At 48.2% G+C, this 16,709-nt stretch overlaps 1 protein-coding gene and 1 long non-coding RNA gene across 2 annotated transcripts in view; one reads left to right on the forward strand and one right to left on the reverse strand.

Moving 5' to 3' along the window:
* Positions 1-16,709, forward strand: part of NRXN3 (neurexin 3) — a 1,487,232-nt gene that overhangs the window by 370,484 nt on the left and 1,100,039 nt on the right.
* LOC118499093 lies at positions 830-14,747 on the reverse strand. The gene is made up of 3 exons (XR_004901607.1): positions 14,735-14,747; positions 10,181-10,184; positions 830-961 (listed from the first exon to the last, which is right to left on the reverse strand). It is a non-coding gene; the product is annotated as an uncharacterized LOC118499093 (long non-coding RNA).

The raw sequence follows: 16,709 nt of genomic DNA on the forward strand, positions 1-16,709 counted from the left end.
CGCGGCTACACCTGAGACAGCATGGCTAGCAGTGCTCGCCTGGGGAATCGGACCGCACTCCCCAGTGCTGGAGGAGGCTCTCCGTGCCTGCCTCGGCCCGGGGCATCTTCTCCCAGGAAGAGCCTTAGAGGGAAGCCTGAGGACGGTGTGAGACCCATCGTGGCTCTGAGGCTGGGGTAGGGAAAAAATCCTTTGCATTCATCTACTGGTTTGCATTCAGTGCCCCAGCTTCACCCCGTCCCTGAATGGGCAGAGTCACAAGAGCCTGACTTGTGACTGACGATGGTGCGCATGGAGTGTTTGTCCTTTTGGGAAAGTCGTGAAAGAGAATCTGGCCTCTTCCACTCACTTGTTCTTGCATTTGTGACTTCCCTGGTCAGCCACGGAGGCAGTGGTTCTGTAAGTGCGATCTGTGGGCCGCAGCATCAGCAGCCCCTGGAAACACGTTAGCAATGCCAGTCTCGGTGTCACCACAGCCCATGGAATCAGCAGCTGGGACGCGTGGACTTGTGCGAGTTGGGTGAACTCTCTGAAATTAACGAGAGTCGACAACATTGTAATAACTGTGTGTGGTGCCAGGTGTGCACCTGAAATATCGGGGAGGGGGAACACTTTGTAAAGCATGTGATCGTCTAACCACTCTGCTGTACACCTGAAATGAATGCAAAATAAGGTTGAATGCAAACTGTAATTTAAAAAAAAAAAAAAGATTAAATGAGGTGAGCAATTCTCTGAGTTTAATAAGTCCTCCAAGTCAGGGGTGTCAAACTCATTTTCACCAGGGGCCACATCAACCTCATGGTTGCCTTCAAAGTGTAACTTTGGGGCAGTATAAATGTAACTTCTCCTTAACAGTTAAGAGAGGGCTTGGTGCTGCCGCTGGGTAGAAACAAGTGCTGGGCCAGATAAAACAAGGTGGAGGGCTAGGTTCAGCCCACGGGCCTCGTGTTTGCTGCCTGTGCTCCAAGTGATTCTGATTGTGCTAAAATGTGAGACCCACTTCTCCAGAGATTCTCCTAAAAGATTCCCATTTTTGGACAATGAGAAGTTCCTGCCGAGAGGATTTTTTCAGATTTCATCCCTTTACACCTCTCAAACTATTTTTAATCTGAGCTAATCTGCCAGTCATCTTTCCAAAATGAATGCTTCCCCATTTTCTTCAAAATCTTACAGGATATCAATCATAATTCTGCCTTCCTTACAGGCTCAGGGCTAATCATGAATATAATTTTTGCTTCGCTGGGTGCGGGGCTTTTGGCACCATCCGTCTTCCTCTGTTTGTATCCTTTAGCAGCTTTAAAATGTTTTTTAGTTGTTTGTTGTTTTAGTCTTCATTGTCTGGATGTCAGCTGTTATTACTGTATCTAGTAGGAGCCCCATCACTTTCTAAACTTTTTTTATTTTAAAATTAAGCTTATACAGGGACTGAAATAACCAAGATAGTTGATGAAGTTTACCAAGCCAGAGAAAATAAGTAAACAATAAGAGTAAATAACTAAATGAGGAGCTGAGGGCATTTTAAAATGTATAATCTTCTGTACCTGAATTTTGCAGCATGAAATTCAGAGCCTGGCATGCCTCACTGCTGACCTCTGAGCATGTTCTCAATAGCTGCTGTTTGCTGCAAGGGACAAACTGGTGGGCCATACTATCACTCAGTAGTTCTCCTGAGTGTTCCCCCCTCCTGTTACACTTTCCCATCCTTTGCTTGCCTTTCTTTGTTATTGACATATATTTTCCTAAAAGCTACCGCTCAAAACATCATCCATTCACATGTAAATGACTGCTCTTTGGAATCAAAGGGTAATTACTAAATGTGAAGTCCCCCACTTGCACCCCCTTTTTTCCTGTTGTTCTCCCCAGCCCCCGCCCCCCACTTAGGTTCCTAACGCAGCCTGGGGGAGAGCACACGAGGCAAATCGCTAGGCTTCTCTGAGCCTTCAGCTGCAACACTGTCAATGCAGATGACAGTGCCTGCCCCTCCTTTCTCTCAGCGGTGTCGCTAGAACATGAACGAATAGTGCAGCGTACACCCACACACCTGGGGTGCATCACCGTGAAGGTGCATCCCGGGCTTCTTGGCTTCACGTAGGCCTGGAGGTTGCTTCCTCAGGATCTTCTTCCTCGGTAGCCAGCGGCCTTGGCTCAGAGGCGTTGGGACTGAGCTGTATTTCTTGTCATGCTTCAGAATGTGCCCAGTCAACACAGACATAAAATAAAGCCACTCAGACAAAGCTGGTATTCATCACAGGAAATGTTGAAGGGAGAGACAAAAACAGTCAGTGGAATCTCCACACACAACCCTTGTATGGCTGTGGAAGGCACAATAGGGTGTGTAATGCGGCGTTTTGGCTGTTGCCACTGCTTGGGAGTCTGGTGCGTTCTGTGATGCTGGGTATGCCAAGTATTTAGACGGCAGGCTTGCTTGGTGCCTGCAGGCTACTGGAGGGGACTGGGGTCTCTGCATGTAGGGCCCTGCCAGCCCGGATTCCGAGTGAGGCAGGGGCATGCATTCCGCTGGTCAAGGCCGTTCTGGATCATGGTGGTGAACAGATCAGAGCAGCCCAAAGAAGCCTCTAAGAAGCACATCACCACTGACTCAAAGAAACCTCCATTCGCTTAAGCAGGCTTCCTCCTTCTGTTAAGTCTGTTTCGGTTTGATGCTGACAGCTACTGCTCCTCAAAGACTTGCATGAACTTCTGCTCTCCAGCAGGAAGCTCCTGGAAGGTCTAACCCAGTTTATTTTACTACCATTCCGTCAGTCCTAACCCTATCCTTTTTTTTATAACCCAATTGAAGTCTGACCTTCCCTGTGAAATCAGCAAAGGCGCCAGTGGGCAGCAGAGGCCCCTCCCCCGCCTCTGGCCTCTGCTAGTGCTTGTCGTCTGAGAGTCTCTTTGGCTCTCATCATCTGCTGCCTTCTGTCTTGCTTGCTCCACCAACCACCAGCATCCTAGAGAAGTGTAAGGACTTAGAAGCACAGGTTGTGTTCCAGGGCTGGGAGGAACCTGGGGCAGTAGCATGTCCTCTCCCCCTGGGCTGAGAAACTGTGTCTCCGGGGCTGGTCTGGAGGCAGTTCCTTCAGGGCATCCAAAGGTATCAGCATAGATGCAGTGAGGGGATGAATGGCCTTCGAGCCTGGTAGTTGCTATTGAACATCTCATCCCAGGGAGAAAGGGAGGGAGGTCAAAGCCAGGGACGCAGTAGAGGATGAAGGGTCCAGTGAGTGATGCAGGACTGAGGCTGTGAAGGTTCCCCTGCCAGGGTTAGGGGCCTGTGTGCTGTTGTTGCATGCTGTTTTCTGTTGCACGGAAACAGGCCGTCTCTTTTATGGGCTTCAGGCAGGTTGGACATTTACATTATGCAATGCTCCCAGGTGTGGGGCCAGTGGAAGTGTAGCCCTCACGGCTGGTCCCCAACCCCAGAGAGACCACGGTGTTCCACTCTCCTCACCTTTGAAGTGCAGTTGTTGGGCTGAATCCTTCCTTGCTCCACGGTCCTAGCAAATGAGTTGCGGGAACTGAGAGCCCGCCAATCTCTTATGAAATGACTGGATGTTCCAAGGAGTACCTATTTAAAGAATTTCAGGCATAGAAACATTTCCTTTCTCAAGTGGCGGAGGCTTGGGGCCAAAAGCTGGGCCATCCCGGAAGGGATGGATGTTCAGTGTTCTCTTCGTTGGGAGGGAAGATCCTGCATGTTTAAGGACAAACAGGAAAGCTGGCGTGGGTCTGGGGGTGGGGGAGGGGCTTATTTCTTCTGAGGATACTAAATTGCGGTGGATTAAAGACAGGAGATGGTGGATCATGACTGTCATCAGGGACATAAATGCCAGTTATACAAGAACAAAGGTAAGAGGAGAGTGAGGCGTACAGGCATCTGGCTTTACTTAGCTGATGCTGTATTGATATCGGTCCTCAGGAGATCTGTGTATTTTCCGGGGTGATGAGCTATGCTCCCGTAAAAGCATCCCAAAGACCATTTCGGAATAGGAGAGCCAGTGAGAGTAGAGTGTCAGTTGCCATGGGGAGCAGAGATTCCCTGCAGATCCCTCATTTGTGCACAGGGGCAGTTGACGGGTAGAATGATGCTTCTTAAACTCTAATGCACATACCAGTCACCTGGGGATCTTGTGGACCTATCAATTCTGATTCAGGAGGTCTGGGTGGGCCCAAGACTGTGTGTGTAACCAGCTCCCAAGTGCTGCTGATGCTGCTGTCTCTGGACCATGTTCTGAGTAGCAAGGGTAGAGTGGGTGTCAGAGGAAGAAGCAGTAGACCTGAGTTCCAGCTCTGGGAGTGGCCCCGGACAAGGCACAGACTCTCTGAGACCCAGCGTTTCCTCAACGATAGCAAAGGAAGGCCACGGGCTAGACCCTCTCTAGTGCTACAGTGCAGTGTTTCTGCTGCAGCTGCAGGGAGAATTTATTAGGCTACTCCTCGTTCTTCCTTGGAGTAGCCTGTGGGCCCTGGAGGTTGTGCCCAGTGCTCTTACCACATGGAGATTTGCTTGGTTCATTCACTGTGTGGGGGTTGTTTGACCAGCCTCCCCCCTGTGCCTTCATGCATACAGACCAGATTTTATGTTATTTAAAAGACTTACAGAGAGATAGAGCAGGCCGATAGCTTGTGGGGGTGGGGGTGGGAGGTTGAGCCAGAAAGAAAAAAAAAGACAGAAAACACTCATGAACATGAACAACAGTGTGGTGATTACGGTGAGGAGAGGGGTTGGTGGGGGTGGAAGAGGGGATGGGGGGATAAATGGTGATGGCAAAAAATACAATAAAAATAATTTGAAAAAATTAAAATAGAAAAATAAATTAAACATAAAAAAGAAGGAGAGACAATGTGGTGACCCCTGTCCCATCTCCATTCCTCTGGTGGCTCAGGAGTGGCTTTCCCGTCTCCTCCTTCCACATGTTCAGAACCTGTGACCCTCAGATTCTCCTGTCCTTTGGTCCAGGATGGTGGCTCACGGGACCACCCTGCAAGAGTGCCCAGGCCTCAGACCTCCGAATCCATGCCTCTGAGACGACCTGTCCAGTGTGCTCTCCACAACAATAGCTGCCAGGCCTGTTACAGTTATGTAATTGGTTTCTTTTTTTAACCAAGGCTTCAAAACGTGTGCATTATCCTTCAGGTAATAAATGAAATAAAAAAGGCTGGAAATAAATCCGTTTTGCAAAGTGGGGCTGAAGCTTTTTCTACTAACTGCATCTTTTATTTCTTTGTTTGATTGTTTACTTATTTGTTTTGGTTCTTACTGCTTTTTAAAGGGCTGATGGCAAGTGATTTCTTTTTAACCCCTTTTAAGGGCCCAGATTGTGTTTTCCTCTTGGCTGTTTTTCCTTTGGGCTGGTGTCGACACGGCATCCAGACAGCGACTCTGGGAATGGGGCTGATTCAGGAAAACATCACATTTCCCCTGGAACGTGGTGGCTTTTGCTCCCAAGGCTCATACCCTGCCCTGTTCGCTCTTCAAAGAATCTCCCTCCAGCCTGGTGATGAAACTGAGGAAAAACCTGTCTCCCTACCCAGATGTATCCGCCGAGGGCTGGAGGCTGAAAGAATCCCTGTCTAGGCGTGACCCCAGGTTCAGCTTCCCTTTGACCCTGTGAGGCCACTGCCTCTTTGCCTCCGTACAACGTTATGAGCACTTCCAAGGCAGCAGGTTGGCGTGGGGCCACACAGTGTGCACTGTGCGCAGCAGGCCCCTCGTTCTCCCGGGATGTGACTTTCTCGGGTGAACGTGTTTGGCACACCCACCTTCTGGCCACGGTGTGTGACAATGGGGGACTAGATGACTGGACGAGATGACATCCAGATGTGGAATCCTTCTGGCGGGGGCGTGGGGGTGCCGATGGTGTCGCACAGTTCATCTATAAGGGGGCCCATGTGAACTGCAGCTGGAGAGGCTCCCTTGGCTTGCAAAGCATAAAGGAAAATCGCCCTGTAGGAGGCGGAGGTCTGATGACAGTAGGAAGCGACCCCCCCCCCCCCCCATCTGAGCACCTAGACGTTGAATGGAGGTTGTCTTGAATCATCTTATGCCGCCTCTCGTGAGTATTTCTCAGCCACGTTCCCTCACCACGCTTTCCCCCGCGGCGCATGGAAAGCTATTAACAACACACGCACGTGGCGGGTCTGCGGAGCTGTTGCTGCGGCGGCGGAGAGCTGTGTTCGCGCAACGATCGAACGCCCTGTGAGGATGTGTAAGGGCTCCCTGCTCCGTCCCCTGCACCCCACCCCTTTTCTGTACGTAAAGACATATTAACATCTCTGGCTCTCTCTGGAGGAGAAAACCTTTCAAGTGAGGCCTCATGAAGATCAAATGCCCTTCTCTGAATGTCTCACACTGGAGTGAGCGTGGAGACTGCGTAAGAAGCTGGAGGGCTGCTTCACGAGAGGGCTGCGGACCCCAGACTGTCTCTGCTCTCTGTCCACCACGCGTGTCAGCTCTCCCAAGCGTGGGCTGAGCAGATGTAGGGCCACACGGCTATCTCATTCTTAGGATGGCTTGCTAATGACTGTCCCAAGATCCACATGAGGCAGGGAGGTCTTGTCCCTCACTTTAACAACTTGTCTGTCTTGGTGGTAAGGGACCCTCTGACCTCCTAAAATATTAGTCTCGGCTCCTCCGTCGTCAGTGGAGATGCTGGTGGCAGTAATGTGGTCCTGGGTGGAGTGAGCCAGGGCCTGAGGCAGAAGGAGGGGAAACAGTTGTCCTTCCCACTGCAAGGCTGGCTGGGCCTGTTGAAGGGGTTTTACAGACCACTGATCTGCCTGGTGCTCTGAGGGTAATCTACAGCTTGGCTTCTACTAAGCTCGCGGTACTTGCTTATCACCCCTGCTCAACCCGCTTTCCCCACCCCCACCCCGACCAAGAGGGGCTCAGGCATGCAGAATATTGCATCCCTGTGATGCCAACATCATGTGTGTGACACAGGGGGGTCTGCAGGGCAGAGGCTGCTGTGCCTGAGGCTCTGACGGCCAGCCTTTTCCTTCCACCGCCTTCCTCACGCCACCCCGCCCCGAGCAGGCCCTGGGCACGCAACGTGCTGCATGCTCCAGGAGCAGAGAGTGACATGAGGCGAGGTCTGTGGCAAAGGGGAGAATGTGTGTTGAGCCTGGGGAGGCACCGATTGGCTGGCAGTGAGGTAATGCAATGCAGTCTAAATGTGGAAGCAGCAGTACCAGCATCGAGGGCGTGCCTCCTCGGTGAGCTGAGTCGCCTGCCAGCCATCTGAATGACAAGGTCTCTGAGGGGTTCCGCAGACCTTGCATGGCTGGCTGGCTGGCTCACAGAGCAGAAGGGTCTGTGGGGTGGAGACCAGGTGGCAAGATCTGTGTAGTTATTACTGTGCCCTACCCCTAAACCCACTGCATTTTTTACCTCTGCTCTTATATGGGACCTCTTAGAGGAAAGGGCAAAGGAGCTTGAAAATGGGGGTCTGGACCTCAGAGCTACCTGGCTGGGAAATGATGAGTCATAATCAATACTGCTGTTGAGGACTGGGGTGGTTTCTAGGGAAACCAATGGTTTAACTCCTCCAATGATGTGTACCTCCCCGGGGAACTTCCTAAGCACAGTTCTAGGTTCATAATTGGGCCACGAGTCTACACCCAATCTGTCCATTTCAGCTCACTCCCTACCACCTAGTTTCAATGCTCATTTTAACCATGAAGCATTGAGGAATTCGAGGGGACACTGTGGGCTCTTGCTTCTCTTTACTAAGACACTTCTTCAAAGACAGAGCTGGCCTCTCAGGAAAAGTGTTCCAAGGCTTAGCAGTTGCCAGAGGTCATAGAGGGTGCTCAAGAAACACCCCCGGCAAATTAAATAAAAAGGTAATTGAGTGCCTGCTATCTACCAGTCAGGGGTTATGGGGGTTGAATATGGGACTCTGGGACTCACCTTTGAGAAGGTCATTTAATCACTTGTTCAATAAATATTCCAGGCTCTTTACTACAGGCCTGATACTGTTGTACATGTTCAGGCTATGACAGTAAACAAAACAAAGGCATTGCTTTCATAATGCTAACATTTTAAAGGGAGATACAGATAAACAAGAGAGCTGATGACAAAATGAGAGAAGATAATGAGATAGGTGAGTAGAGACTATCACCGATCTGATAGGTTGAGGCTACTTTGATTTGGTGGCCAGGGACGACCTCTGTAAAGAGGTGGCATTTAAGTCAAGAGCTAGTGAAGCAAAGGAGATAGCCATGGGCAATTCTAGGCGGAAGTTGTCCCAAGTAGAGGGAACTGGAGAGGCACAGTCCCGGGTCGGGACCAGCCTGGCAGTTCCAGGGACAGAAAGCAGAAGAGCAAACGGGTGGGCAAGGGGTATGTGATCAAGACAGCAGCAAGGGCAGTGGCGGGTCTTGCAGGGCCTGGGAGGCCACGGGAAGTCATTAGAGTGTTAAGCTTTAGGGCAGGTCTGAGAGTATTGACTCTTCAAAGACAAACATTCTAGCAGCTAATGATGCCTTCTGCTCTGTCACCCAAGAAGAAACAGAGCTTGTTAGCGGGCTGCTGTTGTCCTGTGTCTTCACGGTGAGGTCTGCCTTCCACCTCAGGGCTCACAGCAGTTCTGCCGGGATGCTGAGGGGTAGGCAGCCTGGGAGGGCAGCTGGAGCACACTCTCCCTGACGTTATCTTCCATTATCCCTAGCCCCCCTTTTTTTTTCTTCCAAAATAATTCTGGCTATGTATTTTTGGATGCTTATTTTGCCCTAGGCCCCAAGCTCAGCTTTTCTCTATATTATTTCATTTAATCCTTATGAAATCATGGGAGGTAGGCAGTATAATTCACATTTGACAAATGAGTCAACCAAGGCTTCAAGAGATAAGATAACCCTCTCAAGAGGGCTCATCTAGGAAAAGATAGAAACAAGCTTCACACTCAAGAAGGGGACACTTTTGGCAATGAGTAAGCAGAGGATGACTAGCTTGGAAGCCCCTCCTGGGTAGGGGGAAGGGTGGGAAGAGAAGAAGAGAGAGATACTGAGACACAGGCTACATATCGTAATATCATGGGTTAATCCAAGAACAGTTTCATACCCCAATGAGACAATCAGTGATATCTGGGGACGTTTTTGTTTGTCACCACTGGGAGGTAAGAGGAAGTGCTGCTGACACCTGGTGGGCAGAGACCAGAGACGCTGCTCAACATGTGAGATGCACAGGGCAGCCCCACAACAAGGAACTGCCTGTTCCCAGACGTCGTTTGTGTTGAGGCTGAGAAACCCCAGGTTGAGGTCTCATGGTGTGACCTGCTGTCTGCTCCCTGCCTCTTATATCTCTGCCCTGAGGCTATTGCATCATGTTGTTCCAGGCACAGAGTGAAAATCAAAATGGAAATTTGAGATTCCGTTGAGATGGTGCTTTCCCCAGGTTTCTGTGCCGTGGAGGCTGTCGTTAGTGACAGAAAATGAAGGGCTTGACCTCAGGGCCCTAGTGTGGGACTGCGGCTGCTGTCCCTTATTAGGTCCCTTTCTCTGCTCTGGTTCCCTCATCTGTAAAGTGGAGGTGATCACACCCCCTCCAGCCTCTTAGGTTTGTTGCGAGAATTCCATATGATAATAGATGTGAACATGCTTTCGTAAAAGGACTATGTAACTGCGTCATTACTAATCCAGTACCACTAATAAAACTAAACCATTATTCTGCCCCTGTGACACTAATTTGCAGAACCATTAGAGTTCTGTACATTAACGTCTTAAAGAGCCGTGGAGAGGTCATGCCTAAGAAAATGGGCAGCGATGCACCTGAGCATTATTACAGGGAGGTGGGGAGACGTGTGGTTTCTTATTCAGTTACTCTAATGTCCTTTGCTCACTTTCTTGCATCATCATTACTTTTAGAAGTGATATAATAACTTCATTAATAAATTTTGCAACCCTCCTCCCACCCCTGTCAGGGCTTTGAGAACACAGTCTGAACAGAATAATTAATTAATGGAAATGAAGAGAACAGCTCAAGTCATGGCAACCGAAGATCGAACAGCAAGGAGGGAGCCACAAAAAGCCCCCTGTTGTGTGGCACTGGGCAATGAAGGGGAGGCTGGGAATGTCTCCAGGTTCCAGATCAGCAGGCAGACTGTCTTCTGGGGGTCTGCCTTCTTACTTTCTTTCTCACCCTGAAAGCTGCAGAAGGTATTGAGGGCAACATCTCCACCACTCTCTGACGCCAACAAGGACAGTGCTGGAGAGGAGAGTGTGGGGCGCGGGGCAGTCTGCGGTGCCGTAACGTATGGAGGACCTGTCTCCCAGGAAGGGCTGGGAACAAGGGTCGCTTGATGAGGTCACTTCAGAAGTGGGTAGATGAGCCCTTTGTATAAAAGATCCCTTCTAACTGTTCACGAAGAGGAAGTAAATCTCCCCTTTCCTCTATAGTTAAAGATAAGATCCCATTTCTTCCAGGGAATGAGAAGTAACATTGTCTTAAGTTTACCCCAAAGTACCATCATGTGATTAAAAAGCTGAAAAAATCCTCTTTCTAACTCTGTGGTTTGAGTATGGGCTCTAAGCAAAGGCTGTCTTGCTTTGCCCGTGTATCTAGATTCATTGACTGAACACCGTAAACCTTCCCTGGGATGTCCCTGGTTAACATCTTCCTCATGACCTCAAAGCCCTCTGCTAGTTCTTATTCTTACTTGTTTGTTTATGTGTTTGTTTGTTTGTTTATTATATCCTTACCTGAGGACATTTTTTTTTCATTGCTTTTTAGAGAGAGAGGAAGGGGCAGAGGAAGGGAGAAGGGAGAGAGAGCAACATTGATGCAAGAGAGAAGCACCGATTGGTTGCCTCCCTTGGGTGTGCAGACTGGGAAACATTAGCACCCAGACCATGGATCTAACTGGCAAACTGCGCGCCCTGATGGGAATGGAACCCACAACCTTTCGGTTATGGGATGGCACTCCAACCAACTGAGCCACACCATCCAGGGCTTCTGTTTCTTTTTAGGTGTTTGAATCTGGTTGCACAGGACACAGTGAAAACTGTTTTTTTCCTCTTTTCTTTTCTAACCCTATCTAGTGTCTCAGGGCTCCATGGGGCACATGAAAGAATACTCTAGGGACCTAGGAGACCTTGGGGATATACATGGCTCTGTATTCAATAGTTTGACTTTGGGCAAACCAGAAAAACTCTCTAGGCTTTTGTTGTTCTTCCTCTGGAGCAGGACAATTGGACTAGATATCTCCAAGGGCCTATCTAACTACAAGATTGTGGATTGGGGATGGCTTTTGTTTCATTCCATTTTGTTGAGAAAAGCCTTGGCTTTATCGTAGCCCCCCAACCCAACTCCATATCTCTCTGAGTCTTTTGGGGTTTTTTCAGGAGAGTATAAAGGGGTGTCCATGATTCAGGGAGATACAAAGGTAACCATGGCCAAGAGAGATGCAAGGGGTGGCCATGGTCAAGGGGACACAGAGGATGGCCATGGTTCAAGGGGATGCCACTGTGTCCATGAGTTAAGAGAACATAGGCGTGGCCAGGGTGGATCACTCTTGGCAGGTTGTTGCCATCTCAGGAAGACCTGGGTGGTGACTTACTGAGGGGAGCTTCAGTGGAATTAGGAGCAGAAGGACTTTAAAACAGCCTTGAAGGTGTGGAGCTCAGATGGTTGCTGGCTCACAGCTATGGGCCAGCTTCAACAGTCAGGTTGACAAGATAAAGCAGAACCTAGACAAGCTCATAATGCAGCAGACCCTGCAGACCTCTTTTTCATGGATAATTACCACAGCCTTCAATATTAGGAACATGGCACTGCATCTGTACACCTGACTCCTTTCAGGGGATGGAACCAGATTCTGTGGCGTGCATGTGACTCTGTTGCCCTCTAGTGGCCAGAAGGGAGCGGACTGCACAGTAACTCGCCCACGGTTTCCTGCTCAGTGGTGCAGCTAGGATATGAGCCAGGGTTCAGAATCCTCCCGGAACACAGAGCATCAGAGGGGCTCAGGGACACCTTTCAGCACAACCCTGACCTGGGATGAGGCAGAGGGTGCCTCATCTCTCCTCTTTCTGGGGGTCACGTCTTCAGCACAGAGAGGCCTTGTTTTGCCATGTAGCACAGAGAGTCATGTATAATACCCAGCTGTAGAACTGCGACATTCCTGCTTCTTTTGAGGTCTGGTGTCTGTGTTTTGGGGTAGCTGAGGCACCTGGAATCTGCTGTCCTGGAATCTGCTGTCACCATCACACACTTGCTATGTCACTTCCGCCTTGGTTAGATGTTGCCTCTAGCAAACAGATATCATTATGTGCTTTTCCAATTAACGCTTCCCGAGGGGAGCTGGTTAATATGGATGAGGCTTTTAAACATTTGGCTTTGAAGAGAGGGTTATGTGCAGTTGGAGCAGAAGGAGCCAACACCTTAGTAATTGGCTAAGGTTCGCAGAGGAGTGAGGCAGTCGGGGGGCACGTGCCCTCGCTGGGGCTCCATCTCCACAGCATACATTATCATGGTTCAGACTTTAAATGTTTTTTTCAGGTAAAATTGAAAGTGGGTTTAGGTGGAGATTATTTCAAGAAGGCTTGTACCCTTGACTCACAGCAAAAGAGTTGGATTGCTGAAGGTCACATGTCTGCTGTTGATCTTGGGCTCAGGCAAAGAGTGCTCTGTGGGGTCCCCTTACTCTGACATTGGCTCTCTGTAACAGGCGATTAAACAAGTTGTGGAGAAGTTGCAGCGTGTAGTAGAGTGAGAGTGGCATGAGCTCCACCGCCAGGAGTGTCCAAAATGACTTTGAGGCAGGGACAAAGCTAAGCTGGGTATGGCAGCTTCCCTTACACTTTGGGCAGGGATGCCCAGTGTACCTGGTCCTGTCTTTGCAGCTGTTTAAGCCATGGAAAGGAAACAGGGGAAATCAGGCATTTCATAGAGCTGAAGAGCAGTGCTTTGAAAAAAAAAACACAGGCTTTTCATCTAAGGATGTTTGGAACATACCTTATGCTGGTAAAGAGACTGAGGGTTTAAACGACTTTTTATAGCACATTGCATTTCTTCCTTTGAAAATGAGGCTTGTGAATTACCTTTTACATTTCATAAGAGAAATTTAATCTTATTTCTCACTCCCTCCCCTCCCCAGCATATAGTTAACTTAGAACAATCTGGTGCCTTACAGTGAGAGTTCACCTAAAAGTAAGCACTTTAGAGAGGATTCTACAACACCAAAGCCCATATTTCTCACCTGCATATTCCTTGCCTTCCACGCTTCAGAATCGCCATTGATTATTCCCCTTTTATTCTGTACCTCTCCAGCCCCTCCCCCTGCCAACATCCCTTTCAGTCATTTACCCTATCCCATTGACTTAAAAAATTTTTTTTTTATGTTGTAAGAGAAAGTTTATTTAGAAAGTTACAAAGGTAGTAGAAGTGAGCCAGCTGAGCTGTGTAGGCTCAGGAAACAAGTTGCAGAGGGAAAAGGGCCTGTGGAGCTTAGGAAATAGAAAGGCAAAGGTAGCGTGCTAGGGAGGAAGAAGAGGGGAAGGGCAAGGGGAATGGTGTGGTGTGCTCCCAAGAACGAGAGTGGCCTAAAATTTCTTTTTAATTTTATTTTTAATTAGTTTATGTTTAACATTATTTTGTACTAGTTTCAGGTGTACAGCACATGGTCAGACAATCATGTACTTTACAAAGTGTTCCCCTGATGTTTTGTTCCTGTGGCCTGTTAGTTTTTTCACTAGATCACTCTCCATGAAAATCACCTTGCTCTTGGGAAGCCCTGGTGAACTCATGCACCAGGGTACCTGTGGTGATGTCCAAGCTATTTGCTGGGAAGGGGTTAAATGCATAGGAAGGAGAGGAAGAATGAGCAGGAGGGGCTGGGGTCCTGTGAGCAGGTGAGCAGAGGTGTGTTGGATGGTGGTGGGAGGATCAGCTGTAGTTGCAGGCAGAGCCAGGCAGTGGGTGAGGCGACTTAAGACATTTCTGGGACCTCCAGCTAAAATGCAGGCGTAGGTAGATATACTTTGCCTCCTCGCACAACCAAAAGAAGGACAACAACACATTTAAAAACAAAAAATAACGAGAACTGCCAGGAAATTGAACTGTATGGAAGTCCAACAACCACAGAGTTAAAGAAGAAACATTTGTCCAGACTGGTAGGAGGGGCAGAGACAGGCAGCCAGGACAGAGAAGACTCATGGCAAAGCAGTGGCTGGTGGACTGGGGTAGGCGAGGCAGCAGCTGGCAGAGCAGGCAGTCCCACATTTGTGCGCAGATAAAATGGGAGGAACTATTGGGGGGTGAGACAGATCATGCAGCAGGGTTCCAACATAGGGAAAGAAAGCTTCAAAACCTCTAACTGTAAAATCCTGTGGGGGTTGCAGGAGTGGGAGAAACTCCTAGACTTACAGGAGAGTTTGTTGGAGAGACCCACAACACAGGGTCCTAGAATGTACACAAACCCATCCACCCAGGAATCAGCACCAGAAGGGCCCAATTTGCTTTTGGGTAGCAGGGTAAGTTACTGAAAGCAGCCAAGAGATGAGTGAGTGGCATTGTTCCCTTTTGGATCACTCCCCCACACACAGTGCCACAACACAGCAATGTGGGTTGCCCTGCTCTGGTGAATATGTAAGGCTCTGCCCCTTAAATGTAATAGGTGTGCCAAGACAAAAAAAAAAAAAATGAAATAACAGAGCTCCAAAAATAGAATTAAGCAATGAAGAGACAGCCAACCTATCAGATGCAGTTCAAAACACTGGTAATCAGGATGTTCACAGAAACAGTTGAGTATGGTTGCAAAATAGAGTTTCCTCTATTTTTCCTCTATTTATTTCCTAGTGAAATAAAGGAAGATGTACAGGGAATCAACAGTGACAGGAAGGAAACCAGGACTCAAGTCAATGATTTGGATCAAAGGAAAGGAATAAACATTCAACCAGAACAGAATAAAGAAACAAGAATTCAAAAAAATGAGGAGAGGCTTAGGAACCTCCAGGACAACTTTAAATGTTCCAATATCTGAATCATAGGGTTGCCAGAAGGAGAAGAGGAAGAGCAAGAAATTGAAAACTTATTTGAAAAAATAATGAAGGAGAACTTCCCTAATCTAGCCAAGGAAATAGACTTCCAGGAAGTCCAGGAAGCTCAGAGAGTCCCAGAGAAGTTGTACCCAAGGAAGCACACACTAATGCACATCATAATTACATTGTCCAAGATTAAAGAGATAAGAAGAGAATCTTAAAAGCAGCAAGAGAAAAGGAGACAGTTACCTACAAAGGAATTCCCATAAGACTATCAGCTGATTTCTCAAAAGAAAGCTTGCAGGCAAGAAGGGGCTGGAAAGAAATATTCAAAGTCATGAAAGGCAAGGACCTACACCCAAGATTATTCTATCCAGTAAAGCTATTATTTAGAATGGTAGGATAGATAAAGTGCTTCCCAGATAAGGTCAAGTTAAAGGAGTTCATCATCACCAAGCCCTTATTACAGGAAATGTTAAAGGGACATATAAAAGAAAAGGAATATGATAAAAAATATGAACAGTAAAATGACAACAAACTCACAACTATCAACAACTGAACCTAAAACAAAAACAAACTAAGCAAACAACTAGAAAAGGAACAGATTCACACAAGTAGAGATCACATAGAAAGTTATCAGTGGGGAGGAGGAGGGGCAAGAATGGGGAAAATGGTACAGGGAATAAGAAGGATAAATGGTAGGTACAAAATAGACAAGGGGAGATTAAGAATAGTATGGGAAATGGAGAAGCCAAAGAACTTATATGTATGACCCATGGACATGAACTAACGTGAGGGATTGCTGACCTAAGGTGAGGGATGTACGACCCATGGACATGAGCTAAGGTTGGAGGGGGTGTGCAGGGCAGAGGGGAGAAAAAAAATGGGGTAAGTGTAATAGCATAATCAATAAAATATATTTAAAAATATTTCTGGAAGCACTTCACTGCACGCTAAGCCATGTCATTCTTTCCCAGCTCACAGAGGGCTGAAGTACCACTTTAAACTAGATTCAGTCATGTGTACTTTAGGTGTAAGAGAGAGTGCTCCATGGGCTGTGGGTGCACAGGGGGAGTGAAGAACAAATTCAGTTATTACCCAGTGTTGACCTACACCAACACTGGTCTTAGGTGCCTGGTAGTGCAGCCACTAGTATTTGACCCAGTTCCTCCTGCTGGGTTTTCTTGCTCCCAATCTGGTTGTCACACAGCAGCACAGATGGGGAGAGGCTGGGTCTTCTAGGGGAGCAGGTGGCTCTACCAGCTGGGGCTAAAAATGCCCCAACTGAAAGATATTTATATTTCACTCCTGACAACCTTCCCTATGACATACACTGTAGTAAACTTGGAAGTGTGTGCTCTCTGTTCTTTGGAGGCTCTCTTTCTTCCCTTGAATGCTGGCCTCTGTATTCACATGTGAGACAGAGTTGAGAAGCCTAGAACCACAGCCTTTCATGGGTTGGTCTCCTTTCCCTTTCTGTGGCCTGACACCTGGTTGCCCTCTTCCTTCATTCACCTTGACAGCTGGTCCTTTGGTTGCACATGAAGTGCTTGTGCTCCTGAAGGTTCTGTCCTTGCCGCCCTTTATCCCCTCCTCACATCCTCTTTCTGGACAATCTCAACCATCATCTCAATGTTAATGAGCCTCAAGTTCAATGGCCATCCTGGATCACTCCCTTGGACTCCAGACCTGTTTCCAGCTTCCTATTGGACATCTCTACCCATTTGTCC

The sequence above is a fragment of the Phyllostomus discolor genome, chromosome 1, assembly GCF_004126475.2.
Source record: "Phyllostomus discolor isolate MPI-MPIP mPhyDis1 chromosome 1, mPhyDis1.pri.v3, whole genome shotgun sequence".
NCBI lineage: Eukaryota > Metazoa > Chordata > Mammalia > Chiroptera > Phyllostomidae > Phyllostomus > Phyllostomus discolor.